Below are 11,893 nucleotides of genomic sequence, written 5' to 3' on the forward strand. Positions count from 1 at the left end.
TAAGATTTAAGAAGTGGCAAGGGTCAGGACAAACAGTACCAAGGCAGCCAGGTGAAGTTGCGCAGCCATGGGCCAGTCTCCACCCTCTGATACAAGGTGGGCAGATGGCCGACACCAAGCCAAGAGCCAGCAGGAGCCCCTCTCCAGCCTTTGACCCCCCTTCCACATGGCCTCAGTGGGGAGGGTGCCCAATTTTCCTGAGGCCGGGTCAGGTAGAACCAGAGAAGCTCCGCCCCTGCCACTGCCACCACACGTGGTGCGCACTAGAATGTCATGTATAGTGAAGGCTCCACCTGGGGCCCCGAATGGCAGGTGCTACTTGCAGCTTTCCCTGGAACCCAGACGTTGAGGAGTGGTTGTGGCTCTTGCCTCTTCTCCACCAAAGCCCAAATGGGTCTCAGATGGGCCTCCAAACATTTTTTTTTCAACAGGGGCTTCTTTCATGATCTTCCTTTCGGTCCCCCTGTTTGGAAACCAAACAAGGACACAGATCATTGCTATTCCTGGAGGGCTCGGCATGAGCTCGAGCTTTGTTCCCATGCAGAGGTGATGTCAGCCCAGAGCAAAGACAGGCACTTGACACTTCCATGAGCCTGGGCAGGCTCCTTGAAGGCAGACACGGGTGTCTGGCAGCTGGCAATGAGGAATACTGACACCAATTCACAAACTCCATTCCTGCCTAGAGACCCCCAGAGGTCAGAACCCCAGGCTGTGTGGATCAATTGCTTAGTTCAGCCCCTTCTTGCCTTGTTCTCCCTGGTAGGGGCCAGGAGAGCTCTGAGGCTCACCCATTGCCTCAAGGTCAGAGCTCTCTGGCTGTTTCCATACCCTCCATAATCAAGCTCCTACACTTTCCACTTCAGCAAAGCTATCCTGTGGTCCAGACAGTGCTGAGCTCAAGAACTGTCCATAGTGCTGCCTCCTGCCTCCCGAGTCATTTGTGTGCTTGCTCGTTGTTCCCTTCCAGCCCTGGGATCCACCCCTGCCACTCTCCTCCTTCCATCCCCAGTGGCCCAGGAACAGCCCTTGGACAGGGTCTAAGGGATGTCAGATGAATATGAACGGACAGATAAATGAATTATCCTGAGAAGAGCTTCTAGAACTTTTCTACAGGAAATGTATATGCCCCACAGAAAATGACTCCCACCCCTATACCTCTAAAGTTTGGGGTTTGTAAGAAATTGGATGTCTCAGAATTTATTTTGAATAGGTGAATTCTTTAGTCAAATACATAATATCCCATGTTTGTTTTAGTACAAAAGCAACATGTTGTAACGAGGAATAAATATGCTGTACTACTTATATTAGTCTGACTAGCCATAGAATAGAATTAAAATAAGAATATACTAATAGCCCTGGCAGGGTAGCTCAGTTGGTTAGAGCGTCATCCCAATATGCCAAGTTAATGGGTTCAATCCATAGTCAGAGCACATACAAGAACAGATTGAGCCTGACCAGGTGGTGGCGCAGTGGATAGAGCGTTGGACTGAGATGCCGAGGACCCAGGTTTGAGACCCCGAGGTCGCCAGCTTGAGCACGGGCTTATCTGGTTTGAGCAAAAAGCTCACCAGCTTGGCCCCAAGGTTGCTGGCTTGAGCAAGGGTTTCTCTGTCTGCTGCAGTCCCCCCCCCCCCCAGTCGAGGCACATATGAGAAAGCAATCAATGAACAACTAAGGTGTGCTTCTCATCCCTCTCCATTCCTGTCTGTCTGTCCCTCTCTGTCTTTGTAAAAAAAAAAAATCTTAGTAGATATTAAACCTAGCTTGTTACTCTAACTGTAATTATGGTTTAATATTTTCAATCTAGTAATCAAATTTACATATCCTGTAACAAATCAAAAGTATATAATCAACCCTATGCTTTCACCTCTGGCCAAGTTCTCAGTCCAGTTCAATGGCCTGTTTCCTCCTGGCTGACACACATCGAGAGATGACATTAGAACAAAAAAAAATGGACACAAGTAGAAAATACATGACTCCACCTCAACCCATATCCCTCTCTCCCACCATGCTGAGGCTTACAGTTTTGATTCTCAGGTAAGGCCAAGAGGTCTACCTGACCAGGAATGTGAAGACACCAGTTTCAGAAAAATAACTCTAGTTTATGACTTGCTTGCTAACTTCAATTCCAGTTACAAGGCCAAGAGGACCAGCCATGAAAGTCCAGCCAGCCATGAAAATAAGAAAGTCTCTTTCTTGAGAGAAACTACATACCCACCCTCCCCATAAAAATCCTTCCCCTCTCTAATTCCCCAATCCCCTAAATAATCTGGCCAAGGTGTCTGAGCTGTTAAGATGAATTTTTGAGGACAGGAGTCCCCCCATTTTCTCAAGCTGCTGGCTCTTGAATAAACTTCTTTTCTTTGTACCAGTACCTATGTCACAAATGTTGGCTTTTTGAACAAAACCTGCAGTGGGCAACAATATATTTTTGTTTTTTTAGAGAGATACAGAGAGAGGAATGGAGGGGAGAGAGAGAGAGAGAGAGAAGCACTCCTTTGTTGTTTTGCATTCATAGGTTGCAGGATCAAACCCGCAACCTTGGTGGTTCAGGACAATGCTCTAACCAACTGAGCTAACAGGGCAGTAGCAATGTTTTTTCAAAAAATAACACTTAAGGCCCTGGCTGGTTGGCTCAGTGGTAGAGCGTCGGCCTGGCGTGCAAGAGTCCTGAGTTCGATTCCCGGCCAGGGCACACAGGAGAAGCGCCCATCTGCTTCTCCACCCCTCCCCTCTCCTTCCTTTCTGTCTCTCTCTCCCCCTCCTGCAGCCAAGGCTCCATTGGAGCGAAGTTGCTGCTCCAATCCCGGGTGCTGAGGATGGCTCCATGGCCTCTACCTCAGGCGCTAGAATGGCTCTGGTTGCAACAGAGCAACGCCCCAGATGGGCAGAGCCTCGCCCCCTGGTGGGCATGCTGGGTGGATCCCAGTCGGGCGCATGTGGGAGTCTGTCTGACTGCCTCCCCATTTCCAACTTCAGAAAAATACAAAAAAAATAATAATAACACTTAAGCCTGACCAGGCGGTGGCGCAGTGGATAGAGCGTCGGACTGGGATGCAGAGGACCCAGGTTTGAGACCCTGAGGTCGCCAGCTTGAGCGCGGGGTCATCTGGTTAGAGCAAAAGCCCACCAGCTTGAACCCAAGGTCACTGGCTTGAGCAAGGGTTTCTCGATCTGCTGAAGGCCTGCGGTCAAGGCATATATGAGAAAGCAATCAGTGAACAACTAAAGTGTCGCAATGCGCAACAAAAAACTAATGGTTGCCTGACCTGTGGTGGCACAGTGGATAAAGTGTCAACCTGGAAATGCTGAGGTTGCCGGTTCGAAACCCTGGGCTTGCCTGGTCAAGGCACATATGGGAGTTGATGCTTTCTGCTCCTCCCCCCTTCTCTCTCTCTCTCTCTCTCTCTCTCTCCCCCCTCTCTGTAATGAATAAATAAAATCTTTATAAAAAACTAATAGTTGATGCTTCTCATCTCTCCGTTCCTGTCTGTCCCTGTCTGTCCCTGTCTCTGTCTCTGTAAAAAACAAACAAATAACACTTAAGCCCGACCAAGCGGTGGTGCAGTGGATAGAGTGTCGTCCTGGGATGCAGAGGACCCAGGTTCAAAATCCCAAGGTTGCCAGCTTGAGAGCAGGGTTGCTGGCTTGAACCCAAAGGTCGCTAGCTTGAAGCTCAAGATTGCTGGCTTGAGCCCAAGGTCACTAGTGTGAATAAGGGGTCACTGGCTCAGTTGGAGTCTCCCCCCCCCCCATCAAGGCACATATAAGAAAGCAATAAGAAGAAAAAGCAATCAATGAACAACTAAGGTGCCACAAGGAAGAATTGATGCTTCTCATCATTCCTGTCTGTCCCTGCCTGTCCCTATTTCTCTGTCTCTCTCTCTCTCACTAAAAACAAACATTTAAAATTACTTAATGTCAAAAAAATTCAGGGAGAGGACCATGTCAGTCCTATAGGTTTGTAGACCTCAGCACATCACAGGGTACCCAGCATGTCCCAGGCTGACCCCACTAAACTCGATAATTATGACGACAGATGAGAGAGCTTTCAACACAAGGGGACAGATTTTTGCTCAGAATCAGAAAGAACTTTCTAATGGCAAATGAGATGTTAAACATTGGCAGGGGCTTCCTATGGGAGGCAGGAGATTCCCTTCATCCTGGTGTGCGAGCAGAGGCTGCACCCACCTGGCACGTGATGGCATGGGAAAGGATTGAGCTTCGGCCTCAGCCTAGTTTGCAAAGCTCTCACACTGCTGGGAACAGGCAAGACCTTGTGCATGTATGTCTTTGCTGATGCTCTCCTGCTGCGTGGGAGGCTATTTCCACAGGGTGAGAACTATTCGTCCTCAAGACCCAGCTAACATTACCTTCCTCTGCAGGAACACCTTCCCCTGCTCTGCCTCTCCCCCAGGCTCCGTGGCTCCTCTGAGCACAGGGCAGGCTGCAGTGGACCTGGGGAGGATGCAAGAACATTTGGTCTCTGGGGCCCAGTGCCCAACACACAGTAGTGTCTGTGGCATTGACTTGAGCTGGACCCAGCTATTCTGAGGAAAGGCATAGGACCCCACTCAGACCCTTGGCAGAGGGCAAAGATACATTGAGATCTTCATAGCCACTTCCACAAAAATGTATTAAAAATTATATTTTAGGACTGCATTGGTATAAAAACATTTCTTTGAACTAAAAGTTAATGTTTTCTTTTGATTTAAAAGAAAATAAACCAGCCCTGGCCAGGTAGCTCAGTTGGTTAGAGTGACATCCCTGTATACCAAGGTTGTGGGTTCGATCCCCAGTCAGGGCACTTACAAGTAACACAGTGAATGCATAAATAAGTGGAAGAGCTAACCAATGTTTCTCTTTCTCTCTCCCTTCCTTCCCCCCCTTCAAATCAATTTTAATAAATTAATAGAAAAGAAAATAAACTGTTAACATGGACCCATAAAAGAATGTTGGGCCTGAGGCTCTGTCTGCTGTGCCTGCCTCGCAGGGACCAGTAGGGCCTCAGTCAGTCCCTTTAGTGGGGTGGCCTGTGATAAACGAATTACAACTGCCCTTTTGCTGTTCCACTTGGCTGCCTGACCCCACCCTTCATTACCGGACAATCGCCTCTGGGACAAAGCAATTCCAGGAAGCTGGTCAATCACCCCAAAGAGGAGTATTCCAGAAAGCCGAACATACCAGCACACCCTTGCTCGAGGCTATCCCCAACCCTATAAAGTTTTACCTCAGTCTGTTTTTGGGGCTCTTCTTTCGGAAAAGTGTCCCGGCAGGTCTTTCTCCTCTAATAAAGCCTGCACACCTGGAGTTTGAGTGCCGTCTCATTCTTACAGCCTGCAATTGAAGTCCCTGTCACAGCCTTCCTCAACTTCCGAGCTCCCCTATGGTCCTAGGGCCAGGAGGGAGATCTGAGAAGGGCTCAAGGTGGGCAGAAGAACATCCAGAGATGTTGTTCTTTGCCCAGGCTGTCTCTTCGTCCTGGTGTGCCCTACCCTTTTTATTTATATATATCCAGAAACAAAACAGGCTGAGCACTGGCTGTGTGCAGCCCACGCTAGGGACCATGGTTAGGAGGGTCAAGAGAGGAGGGAGTCATGGATGCATCATCGACACTCCTGCCCTGGAGGGCCTCCCAGTCTCCCAGGGAGATAAAGCTGCCCCTGGAATTCCAGGCAGAATGCACCCCGAGACCCAGGCCGAGGGGAGGCCCTTCCCACTGATGGGTTCTGGGAAACTTCCCAGAGCAGGGGACTTGGCCGGGCCCTGGAATATTTCTGAAGGGTAGGGGCATCCTGGGATTGCCAGGCTAGTATTGACCTGATAGTTTTGCTAAAGATGGCAGATTAAACCCATGCATCAAATTTCTCCTCCTCTAAAATCCTGTGAAGACTACAGAAATAGATTTCTTTCTCTTCTTTAAGGTATAAGCCCACAAGGATGGGCAAGCAGGACAGGAGACCACATCCGCACCATTTCTGAAGCTGGAAAGTAGAGGTAGAGTGGCAACTGCCTTTAGGGCAGGGATCGGGAACCTTTTTGGCTGAGAGAGCCATGAACGCCACATATTTTAAAATGTAATTCCGTGAGAGCCATACAATATATTTAACACTAAATACAAGTAAATGTGTGCATTTTATATAAGACCAACACTTTTAAAGTACAATAAGTCTCTGAATTCTTTTTAATAACATTGCTCTGCTGTTGCTGACCAATGATGAATAAAGTACTTCTTACCATTAATGCGACTTCTGGTGCTGCATGGTTTTGCTGATGGCTTTGTAGTCTGGTTAATACGTGGTGAGGTTAAGCTTCATGCAGGCATTGAGACTTCCATCCGTTAAACGTGATCGTAGGTTGGTCTTAACATTCTTTAGATGTGAGAAAGACTGCTCACATGCATACGTAGAGCCAAACATTGTCAGTACAGCAATACTCACACGCTGCAGTGTGTGGTATGTGACAGGAAGCACAGTCCAAGTTTGACAATCAGCTGGTCCGGGGGTTGAAGTTTTTTCATTTCTCCCCACTTGTGTTTGCTCGCCAACTCTGCTTGCTGTCGTGCAAATCTTTCCAAATCTTCATTCAGTGACTTGAACTTATTCACCCACATGTCTAAGGCCTTCAGGTCAGCAGCTTGTACCTCAAAATCTCTGACGGAGACACCGGGGATGTAACTCAGGTCGGCGCTGTCCACTGCACCTCGTGTGGATGGGTGATGAACTTAAAAAGATGAGTGCGCTGACGAAATTCTCCAAAGTATGCTTTGAATAACTGCAGGAGACTAGATGTGAAGCCCGCTAGCTGCTAGAGATCAAGATATTGAGCAGCATCACTTGCTGTGCATGCATCTTTAAACTCTCCCAGTTTTTCAAAGTGTAGTAAATGACCTGTTTCAATGTCAGCGATGAAGAGTTCCAGCTTGTTTTCAAATGCAAACACTGCTTGTTAAAGGGATAAGACTGTATTTCCAATGCCTTGCATTTTCACATTGATCTGGTTCAGATGTTCAGTCATGTCCACAAGATAGAAGAACTTCAGGAGCCACTCAGTGTTAGCTAACTCAGGATGCTCAACATTTTTCATTTCAAGAAAAGTCCAGATTTCACTCAGACAAGCTGCGAAATGGCTGAGCACCTTCCCTCTTGACAACCAACGCACATTGCTGTGCAGAAGCAGACCAGGATAATTATTCCCAACTTCATCCAGCAGTGTTTTAAACTGGCAATCATTTAAAGCTCGGGTAACAAGGCCCTGGCCAGTTGGCTCAGTGGTAGAGCGTCAGCCTGGCGTGCAGGAGTCCCAGGTTCGATTCCCGGCCAGGGCACACAGGAGAAGCGCCCATCTGCTTCTCCACCCCCCTTCCTCTCTATCTCTCTCTTCCCCTCCCGCAGCCAAGGCTCCATTGGAGCAAAGTTGGCCTGGGCGCTGGGGATGGCTCCATGGCCTCTGCCTCAGGCGCTAGAGTGGCTCTGGTGGGCAGAGCATCGCCCCCTGGTGGGCATGCTGGGTGGATCCCAGTTGGGCGCATGTGGGAGTCTGTTTGACTGCCTCCCCATTTCCAACTTCAGAAAAATTAAAAAATAAAAAAAATTAAAAAAAACAACAACAAAAAAACCCAAATAAAGTTCGGATAACAATAAAGTTGACCACCCGAATGACCAGCGACATCACCTCACCAAGCTGCTTGCCAAATATCTGAGCACAAAGCGCCTCCTGATGTAGGATATAGTGAAAACTTAGGATGGGTCTCTTTTCATATTTATGAAGAAGTGCTACGAATCCTCTGTTTTTCCCCACTATGCATGGAGCACCATCAGTACACACCAAAATAAGTTTATCCATTGGTAGATTTTTTTCTTTAGCGAACTCAGTGGAAGACTTGAATAAATTCTCCTGTTGGGCAGATAAAATATATTATGCTCACTTTGTTAAAGATGGTGCTGCCCATGTGGAAGCCGTTGCCCAGGTGATATTAATGTGTGTTAGAGGCAGCTGTGGGCAGGCAAGATGCTTGTAGCCTGGAGCTTGGTTTTAGGATTAAGCCTTTCCCACCCTTTTTGATGTGGGGTAGTACATTCCCATCATGCCCCAGATAAGTGACTTTGTATTAGAGACTTCTCTATGTTGTATATTGGATTAAAGGTTTTGATTTCTACACTATAAAATGGGGGCAGACCGGGAGCTTGCTCTCTCAGTTCCTGAGATTAGCATTAGAGCAGAGAGAGCAGAGCAGAGAAGGGCCACGTGGAGGAGGCCAGGAGAAGCAGCCAAGATGGTAGAGTGCTGAGGGAGAAGCCAGTTAGTGCAGAGTTTGTGCAGGGAGAAGGAAGGAGATGGGGAACAGAGATGAATAAGTCTGGTGAGCTAGAAACCTTTGATTCTAGGAAACTTGGATAAAGTCAGTAGCTTTATGAGCACTGAATGAGTGGGTTTTGGAGCCCAGTGTGTGTTTTTACTTGCCCGCTGGGTACAAGCTAGGATTAAAGAAGATGGCCCATCAGTTTTTGGCTCCGTTGTTTCTTTACCAACTGTTCAAATCCAATGCGAACCTGCATGGGCCAGGCAGCTGTGATGATGGCTGTGGATACCGGCCACATACCTCCCTTCTTGTTGTCTCTTTCATAGGCAAAACAGCAAGACTTTCCTCACATAGTGTGTCACCAACAGCATACCTTGCAATCACGCTGAACTGGGGATAAATGGCTTATGTCTGTTGACTCATACAAAGCGAGAGAAAAGAATGGTACTGCATTTATGTCCTTCACTTGTGTTGCCTCAATTTGATTTGCCATCATGATGGTATGATCATGAACAGTTCTTGCCAACAGAGGCATGTCTTTTATTCGTTTGATTATCTTGTCTTTATCCAAAAAGTTCATTGGCAACATCAAGCATGAATGTTTTGGCATACTCCCCATCTGTGAATGGCTTTCCATTTCTCACAATTGCTAAAGCACCAGCAAAGCTAGGTGAATTCCAGTCACCTTGTTGGGTCCAAACACGGAGTTGCTGCTGACTAGCTTGCACTCTGCACAGTAGCTCTTGACAAGCTTTCTTCCTGCTGTCCCCCGCTGGATATTCCAATGCAAATGTAGTATGGCGTGTGTCGAAGTGCTGCTTTATATTTGACCGTTTCATCGATGCAATTTTATCATTGCATATTAGACTCACTGCAGAACCTGCTCTCTCCACAAAGGCGAATTCCTCTGTCCATTCCTGCTGAAAAGTACGATACTCCTTATGTTTTTTTCTTTTAGCCATCTTCTTCGTCAAAAGGGTTTCTGCAATTAGCTAGCTGACTACTTGATTAAAAGGAGGGAAGTTTACTTCCTGACCTCACAACGACCAGTGTATGTTATGCATTATCCAATAAAAATTTGGTGTTGTCCCGGAGGACAGCTGTGACTGGCTCCAGCCACCCACAACCATGAACATGAGTGGTAGGAAATGAATGGATTGTAATACATGAGAATGCTTTATATTTTTACCATTTTTTTTTATTAAAGATTTGTCTGCAAGCCAGATGCAGCCATCAAAAGAGCCACATCTGGCTTGTGAGCCATAGGTTCCCGACTCCTGCTTTACGGACTCAGAAAAGCCACATCCCAATCCCAAGTGAACAGGGCTGAGCACCAGCATTATTATCCCCACAGAATCACCAAGGGTTCAGCCTCATCTGCAACTCCAGGCAAGGGCAATGGGTGGGAGTAAAATAATGATCAATCAGACCCTCACATCCCCTCCCAGAACTGCCAGCCAGTCACCCTCTCCACCATGACAGAAAACAGGTCATTCTCTGAGTCCCTGGGCAAGGGAGAGGGGAATCATATGAAAAACAGGGAGCTGAGGCTCCCTGGGGCTTCTGAGTGCTAGCGTCCCTGCCCAGTCCCCTGCCCTCCTCCCAGGAGCAGTGGTGCTTTTACCCCCTAGGCAGGATACTGAAGCGTTCTCCCTGGAGAATCTGGTCCTCCCAAGAACAAAGTCCTAAAAATACCAACATGGTTGGGGGCCCAACCAGCACCCAGACTTCCCTTCAGTGGCATTCAAGGGTCTGTCTGAACACACCCTGAGGAACAAGTCGACTATCTGGCAGTGTATGTCTCAAACCTTGATAAGTAAGGTGAATGTTAAAAAGACCAACAGAACTAGCAATTCTACTCCCAGGAAACAAAAAGGTATGTCCATACAGAAATCATATGCAAATGTTCGTAGCAGCATTACTCATACTAGCCAAAAGTCAGAGACAACCCAAATGTCCATCAGCAGAAGAATGGATCCATTAATGGTGGTATAGCCATACATTGGAGTATTACTCAGCCTGAAAAAGGGATGCAGTTCTGATACTTGCTACAACGTGGATAAACCTTGAGGATATTCTGCTCAGTGAAAGCTAGACACGGTCAGATGGCTTCACAGGCGAATTCTACCAAACATTCAAAGAAAAACTAACTCCTATCCTTCTCAAGCTATTTCAAAAAATTCAAGAGGGAAAACTTCCAAGCTTCTTTTATGAGGCAAGCATAATTCTGATTTCAAAGCCAGGCAAAGACAACACAAAGAAAGAAAACTATAGGCCAATATCCCTGATGATTTTTTTTTTTACAGAAACAGAGAGAGAGTCAGAGAGAGGGATAGATAGGGACAGACAGACAGGAACGGAGAGATGAGAAACATCAATCATTAGTTTTTCTTTGCACATGTGACACCTTAGTTGTTCATTGATTGCTTTCTCATATGTGCCTTGACCACAGGCCTTCAGCAGATCATGTAATCCCTTTCTCAAGCCAGTGACCTTGGGTCCAAGCTGGTGAGCTTTGCTCAAACCAGATGAACCTGCGCTCAAGCTGGTGACCTCGGGGTCTCGAACCTGGGTCCTCTGCATCCCAGTCTGATGCTCTATCCGCTGCGCAACCGCCTGGTCAGGCTCCCTGATGAATTTAGATGCTAAAATTCTCAACCAAATATTAGCAAACTGGATCCAGCAATACATGAAAAAAATTATACATCATGATCAAGTGGGATTTATTTTGAGGAGGCAAGGCTGGTACAATATTTGCAAATCAATGTGATTCATCACATAGACAAAAGGAAGGACAAAAACCACATGATAATATCAATAGACACAGAAAAAGCATTTGATAAAATCCAGCACCCATTTATGATCAAAACTCTCAGCAAAGTGGGAATATAGGGAATATACCTCAACATGATAAAGGCCATCTATGACAGGCCCACAGCCAACATCATACTCAATGGGCAAAAGTTAAAAGCAGTCCCCTTAAAATCAGGAACAAGGCAGGGGTGCCTTTTACCACTCTTATTCAACATAGTTCTCTAAGTCCTAGCCACAGCAATCAGACAAGAAGAAGAAATAAAAGGCATCCAAATTAGAAAAGAAGAAGTAAAACTAGCATTATTTGCTGATATGATACTGTACATAGAAAACCCTAAAGTCGCAGTCAAAAAACTACTGGACCTGATAAAGAAATTCAGCAAAGTATCAGGATATAAAATTAATATTCAGAAATCAGAGGCATTTTTATACACCAACAATGATCTGTCTGAAAGAGAAATTAAGAAAACAATCCCCTTCACTATTACAACTGTTATAAAGTACCGCACCCCAGATTATGAAAGGCACCTGTTGGGCAGATAAAAGATATTATGCTCACTTTGTTAAAGACGGCGCTGCCCACAAGGAGGCCGTCGCCCAGGTGATATTAATGTGGGCAGGTAGAATCCTTGTAGCCTGGTGCTTGGTTTTGGGATTAAGCCTTTCCCACCCGTTTTGATGTGGGGCGGTACAATCCAATCATGCCTCAGAGAAGTGTCTTTGTATTAGAGACTTCCCTATTTTGTATATTGGATTAAAGGTTTGGAATCTACACTA

The sequence above is a fragment of the Saccopteryx leptura genome, chromosome 1, assembly GCF_036850995.1.
Source record: "Saccopteryx leptura isolate mSacLep1 chromosome 1, mSacLep1_pri_phased_curated, whole genome shotgun sequence".
NCBI classification, from domain to species: Eukaryota; Metazoa; Chordata; class Mammalia; order Chiroptera; family Emballonuridae; genus Saccopteryx; species Saccopteryx leptura.